Source organism: Eptatretus burgeri, chromosome 10 (genome assembly GCF_056783735.1).
Source record: "Eptatretus burgeri isolate ZD-2024b chromosome 10, Ebu_testis_v1, whole genome shotgun sequence".
In the NCBI taxonomy this organism is placed as follows: Eukaryota; Metazoa; Chordata; class Myxini; order Myxiniformes; family Myxinidae; genus Eptatretus; species Eptatretus burgeri.
This window is the reverse complement of record NC_140970.1, coordinates 36707174-36714738: the sequence shown is the minus strand read 5'-3', so window position 1 is coordinate 36714738 and position 7565 is coordinate 36707174.

Below are 7565 nucleotides of genomic sequence, written 5' to 3'. Positions count from 1 at the left end.
TTGCATAGTAAGCGAACATCCCGATCACCCGGCGCATTGTTTGCAAGTCCTGAGGTGGTGGAAGCTCACGGAGCGGGCGCAATCGCTCAGGATCAGGCTTAATTGTGCCGTCGGCTATCGTGTAGCCGAGAAGGTCAATTGACCTTGCCGAGAATACGCATTTCTCGTAGTTGAGAGTCAGATTATATTTTCCAGCAATGCTCAAGAATCTGTCCAGATTCCTATCATGTTCCCTCTGATCCCTACCGCACACTGTGACATTATCCACGTAAACAAAAGTGTCTTCGAGGTTTTCATCTGAGATGATGTCGTCCATAACCCGTTGGAAGCAAGCTACTCCATTCGTGACACCGAATGGTATCCTTCTGAACTGGTAGAGGCGCCGCCCTGCCTGGAATGCAGTGTACGGTTTGTCTTCCTCTCGGATGGGAATTTGATGATAGGCGCTTCGCAAGTCGATGGTACTGAATACCTTATAATTGGCCACGCGTTCGACCATCTCATCTATGCGCGGCAGGGGTAGGCGTCGAGTTGGGTGAAGCGATTGACCGTTTGGGAATAATCGACAACCATCCGTCTCTTATGGTTCTGACTGCTGGTTACTAACACCTGTGCGCGCCATGGCGAATCGCTCGGTTCTATAATTCCCTCCTCCAGTAATCGCTTGGTTTCTGAAGTGATGAAATTCATGTCAGCAGTGGTATATCGCCGCGATTTGATCGCTATCGGTTTGCAGACCGGCGACAAGTTAGCGAACAGCTGGGGGACGTCACCTCCGCGGTGGTCAGCGCATTTAAAATTAGACGAGGCTTGCTTCCTCCAAAGGGTATTTCGACGCTCGTGTGCTGCTTGAGGACATTATGACCCAGAATTACGTCTGCGCACAAATCACGAAGCACCAGCACCTTTACATCCCGATGCGTGTACCCTTTTACGTCCAATTCAACATTGCAGTACCCTCGTACGCGGGATTGTAGTGAGGTGGCGGCCATGCATACCGTATTGTCAGTCGGGTGGATTACCCATTTCCTGCCCTTCACTAGCGAGCTGTTGACGAAACTTTCAGAGCTACCGGTATCAATCAGTGCCTCAGCCATATGCCCGTTAATTCGCACGTTGATGATAGCCTTGGATAGATTCCCCGGGGAGGCTGCAGTCAATTTATTTTGCGAGTAGAGAGCCGCAGAAGTGGGTTTATTCCTCCTTCGAGTAGATTTACATACCCTGGCATAATGCCCTTTCTTGTCGCAATTCATGCATGTGGCATCTCTGGCGGGACATTTTTGACGAGGATGCCTTTTGTACCCACAAAAGAAGCATTTACCGACCGGAGCAGTTGCTGAGGAGTTTGACGAGGTCTGGGTATCCGGCTCCTCGGGTGTTTCTCCATCCCTCATGTCTGGCTGTGTCTGTGCCAGTGGGGTTCCTTGGGTTCCCATCGTAGCAGCGTTCATGAGCAGCATCGGTGTCCCAAATGACTCAGATTGCTGCTGAGCCGTATCCATCGCTCGAGCCTGATCGACTACCTTGTCAAGAGTGGGTTGCGCTTTCTCTAGTAAGCGTTGCCGTATGTGGGCTGATCTGAGTCCTTGGATGAATGCCTCCCGTGTGGCTTCCTTTCGGTGTTCCTCGGCGCTTACCGCCCGGAAGCTGCAGTCTTTTCCCAGCTGATTCAGAGCTTGCAGGAACTGATCGATTGTCTCCCCGGCTGCTTGCTTGCGTGTGTTGAGAAGATGTCGTATGTATACCTCGTTCTTGGGCTTCACGTAGAGCGCCTGCAGCACGTCAATCGCTGCTTCGTAAGTGTCGCACCCCGAGAAGAGCCTGTACACGCTGGGCGAGACATGATTCACAAGAGCGGCAAATTTGTCAGCTCCCTCCGCGATGATGGTCAGATAGTGTGAGAAGGAGCAGAACCAATGTGACCATTTCATTTCTGCGTCAGTCGTGTTTGGGTCTGCGTCGAACCTCTCTGGTTTGTAGATCTTGTCCATCTTTGGTTGAGAGAGCCGAGAAAATTAAATGGAATAAATTGAAATGAGAGCGAGAGATGAACCTTCAGAGTTTAGGCTTTATTCCATTTGATTGGAGCCGCTTCTGTGGGCACACCAGGAAATACAGGTTCAGCTAGGAGTACATAAGCAGAAACGTATACATGTGCAGTTAACCATTGCAGACTAAATCCGCGTAAGCACGGAGTTCGATATAATCTCCATTCTCACCAGTCAATGAGCACCTTCAGTTAACGAGCATCAAGTGGACAGCCGATGTCAATAGCAATGCCCCGGGGACAATCACTCGTGCCGCAGAGACATCCCCTTATACGCGAGACGCACAACATGTGATCCCGCGTCATGTCCCTCGATTCACGTTAATTCACCACACCTAAGTACCCACGTTGTCCAACTACCGGGGAAAATCACACCCTCGGCCGACTCTGTCCGGACCGAGTCGCAGGTACCAACTCTAATCTGGCGTAACCGAGCGGAGTTACCAGAGCCGCGCTGGTCCCAATGACAACTTACTGGCCCGAACGGCCTCACTAATTCTCAATCTAATCAATAATCAACTGGGTCAATCAAAGAAAGGACAGAAATGAACTGGAACATTTAAACAATTATTTTATTTCCAGGAATAAAAGAAAGGGACGAAGTGTAGACTTATTCACGACTATATGCAAGCAAATATTTACAATGATCATAAACACTTAAACAGTTTTACATATAGGACGGCGTTACATACAGACACACACCCAAAAGAAAAAGGACCCAATTGGTCTTTATTCGACCCTCACAGCCAAGGGGATAGTCGAGCTGGGGGTCATAGTTCTGTCGGGGTACCTGACCGCGTTCGTGCGGCTTGACCCGCCACTGCACGTGTGGGGCCCATGGTCCATGGGAGCTTGGATGGTGAATAGTGGATCCAGGGTCGCTCCTTGTAGAAGGCCAGCGGAGACGCCAGGCTTGAGAGCTCCAGCAATGACGACAGCGCACCCAAACTGCCTTCTAAGAACTACTCCCTCAAAAGAACTTCAAAGAACTCTCAATAACTCCCAAGGACATGCAAGAACTCTCTGAACTCTGAACTCTCCGAACTCAAACGAGCACAAGAACTCTCCACACACACACATGCACTGAGGGTCGCGTCGTCCTTTATCGACCGCTCTCAGCGGGGCGGGGCCTTGGTGGAGCTGACGCGCTGATCGCCCTGATTGGACAGGGACCTCCATGGGTCCGCCCTTTCTGGGTGGGGTTATGGCCGAGCCGGGAAAACCCCGCCCCCTCTATGCTGTCTGTACCCCTCTTGCTAGAGAAACAACGATTTTGCCTCATGGTGTTGGAATGCAGACCAATTCGAGGAAGTCGAATCAAGCACGTGAGGACCTCGCCTCGTATGCTCCGGCCGTGAGGCGAGGGCGCAAGCGCTGAAAGACACTGTGGCCGCAAGTGGAGGAGATCTGGAGATTTAAATAACCTAACTATAAAATAACTCGCAGCGCACACATGAAATTCCCATTAGACATAGGGGATGGAGTCTAACTGTACACATACTTATCGAAATAACTGAACTACGGGGACTCTGGCTGTTTGTGTGCAAAAGGCTTCCAGATTCGTAACAATATTTACGAACCTAGTGGAAGGTTATCTGGGCTGTCTGCTTCAGATGATGACGACATGGAGGTGACTGATCTGTCATAGTCATCATGATCATTTACAGATATCTCCCCAGGTTATTGTATCCTTTCTGAATGAGACGTTTAGACAGCGGAATATCATCATCCATAAACATTTTCCTGACTTGCTTTCCTTCATGCAGACTGCAAAGTGCATAATTCTGAAGATTTTGAAATAACTAAACCACAAATTCACAGACTGAGGAAATTTATGACAAAAGCAGGTTTAGAATGTTCTCAACAGCTGCCAAATTCCCTGATACGGGATGAAAAGGAAGGAAGTGCTTTTTGGCACCTTAAACATGAATGGGGGTGGTGCTAATCATTTGCGTCAGATCCAAGTTAAAAACCTGTTGCTTCAGAAACATGTCGATGTCTGTTTGTTGCAAGAAACGCACATAACAGAGACTTCACAGTCTAACTGGCTCTGCCTTAACAAGGGGCTTTGTTTCTTTCATAATTTGTCTTCTGTCTCACGGGTGTTGCCTTTATGCTTTGTCCAGGTTTTGTTCCTGACTCGTATAGTTTCCTTGAAATAGTTAAAGGACACTTAGCATCATTAGAGTTCGTGTATCAAGGATTTCACCTCACCTTACTTGATGTCTATGCTCCGAGTGAGAGTGGAGCTCGTAAAGATTTTTTTTACACATCTGGCTAATTACCTTCATACTTTCGTCTTTGATCACTGTATTTGTATCGGAGGAGATTTCAATTGCACGTTTGAACCTAATTTGGATAGAAACACACCAAAACCACATCCTGAATCTCATAGACATATTGTTGTGGTGCCGGGTCTCGGTGGCGAGCACGGCCGCGAGGGGGAGCAGTAGAGTCTGCTCCACCGAACACCCGGAATTTAGGCCGTACCTTTCAGATAAATCCGAAGGTCACGGTCCCTTATCCGACCGAAGCTTGCCAATAGGTCGACCACGTGGGATAGGGTCAATTGCCAATTTCAATATACGTAAATACCCACGTCGTCCAAACTACTGGGGAAATTCACCCTCAGCAGGATCTGCGCGATCCGGGCTGTTACCGAGTCGTACCCCGAGCGGAGAGTACCAGAATCCTACCGGGCCGATTGCACGATTATGGCAACAATGACCTTCCTAATACCCAATACGCACCGTGGCAAACCAATGGTAGAAAGGACAAGGACGGGCTGGAACATTCAACAAAAGGGGAATTTATTTACAACAATAATTGGGGAACGAGGGGAGCATGTAAGGGCAGAGTTATCCGAATATAGCGAGGCAAATAATGTACAAGGAACACAGGCACTTAACAGTTTCTACTTATTAGACGGGGCTCACGGACACAGACACACACACATACACACACACACACACACACACACACACACACACACACACACACACACACACACACACACACACACACACACACACACACACACACACACACACACACACACACACACCCAGAGATGGATCCTGTCGGGTCTTTATTGAAGGCCTCCAGCTCGAGGAAAGGTGAGCTGGATATTAGAGCTATCTTGGACCTGTCCGCCTCGTGTGGTCTTCGACGTTCTGGCTTGGCGGGACTCGAACCCGCAACAACGATGCCACTCCAAGCACCAGGGACGGAGGGTGAAGGACGGATGCCAACCAGCACGAGGGCGGACAAGGCAACGAGCGCCAGCAGGCAAGGCGAGGCGATCCGGCAGACAAACACCAACTACCCCCAGTCGGATCGCGCCGATCAATTATTCACTGCCCCGTCCAGGGGGGAAGGGACTCCCTCTCGTAACCTGCCCCCCTCCCCTTACTGGATGGTTTTGGCACGCGATCCGCTCGTTGCCCCTGTGATTGGCCAAAAGGGGTGCCAAGTCCGCTGATTGGATCGGGGGCGTGGCGGGCGGCGAACCGCCCCTCAAACAGGAAGATGATTAATATTGTCCAGCGTTGGCTCCCATTGGCCTAATGACTGCAAACTCGCTCGCATCTCTCTGATGGGTTGAGAGAGACGCCAAGTCCTTCATTGAACTCCGCCCACCACCAGCGTTATGGCGTCAGGATGGAGCGAGGCGAAGGTGTTGTTGTTGTGAAAGCGAAGATGTAAATGAAATCCCCTACGATCAAAATAACTCTGCAGCGCACGAACATTTAATTACCCATTTGACACAGAGGATGAATTCTTACTATACACATAAACTTAATGAAATAACTGAGCTACGGGAACCTGTCTGTTGTGTGCTCATGGCTGCCAGATTCGAAACAATATCTTGTTGTTTTTCATCACTTGATCTACTCGATGCTTGGCGCATGCAGCACCGTACAGCATCTCAGTATACATGGTGCCGGTGTGCCAATGGGCTGATAACACTTGCAAGGCTGGATAGATGGTATATTAACTCCACTTTTAGAAACGTACTTGTGTCTTGTAACCTCTTTCCTAATACTTTCTCTGATCATCACCTGGTAGTGCTTGGTTTATCAGGTCAGGTATGGGAGCATGTGCCAGAACAGCGCGTCGCTGCATCCACTTTCCGCCGGTACTCCAGGGGCCTCCGTCTGGCCATCCCCCAGGCAGATGCCAGGCCCATCCCCATCTCCTTGAGATGATGGTCAACCTGCTGCAACCATGAGGCACGTGGTCGGCCCACTGGCCTCCTCCACTCATGAGACTCCCTCGCCGAGAGAATCTGGTGAGCAGGATCAGCGTCAGGAAAACCAGCCACATGTCCATACAGCCGCAGCTGACGCTCACGGACTATGCAGGTAACAAATCTCATCCGAGTCTCTCTCAGCAACCGCTCGTTGGACACAAAATCTGACCAGCGATAGCCAAGGATTCTTCGAAGAGACCTGGTACCAAAGGAATTAAGTCTCCGTCTCAGATCCTTGGTCAAAGTCCAAGTCTCGCACCCATAGAGCAAGACTGGAAGTACCAAGGACCTGAAGACTCGGACTTTCGTCCTCCCGCACAGGTACCGGCAGCGCCACACCCCATGATCCAGTGAATCCATGACTCCCCAGGCCCGACCCAGACGTCTATTGACCTCCGGCTCACAACCTGCGGAGACATGAATATCACTGCCAAGGTAAGTGAATCTATCCACGACCTCAACATCCTCACCACAAACAGACACAGACAGGACAGCAGCATCCAAGATGTCACCGAAAGCCTGGATCTTAGTTTTGACCCAAGAAATCCGTAATCCCAATGGCTCCGACTCCTCATTCAGCACCTCGAGGGCCCCCAAGAGGATGTCTAAAGTCTCCGCAAAGATGACTGCATTATCTGCAAAATCAAGGTCCGAGATCTTGACATTGCCAAACGATGCACCGCAACTTGATCTCTCCGACATCCTCCCAAAAATGCAGTCCATACAAGTGCTGAAAAGTGTGGGGGCAAGTACACATTCCTGACGAACTCCAGTAACAACTGGAAATAAGTCAGAGATGGTACCACCACACTTCACAGCACTCTCAGTACCAGAGTAGAGTTCAGACATCAGATCGATCAGTTTTGGTGGCACCCCACGAAGACCAAGAATCCTCCAGAGGACATCCCGATTCACTGAATCGAACGCTTTACAGAGATCAACATAGGCTGCAAGCAGCCCCTGCCGAAACTCTCGTCTGTGTTCGGTGAGGACACGAAGTGCAAGGATACGGTCAATCGTTGACCTCTTTGGTGTAAAGCCTGACTGCTCTGGACGCTGGTGCTCAAGCAGATGGTGGCGAACCCTATCAAGAATTATCCGAGCAAAGACCTTGCCCGGCACTGAGAGCAGCGTCACCCCTCGGTAGTTGTTGCAGTCTTGGCGATCACCCTTCCCTTTCCAGAGAGGGACAACAAGGCCCCTCTTCCAGTCAGTTGGGATGATGCCTGTGTTCCAGGCAGAGCACAAACTGCATGCAACGAC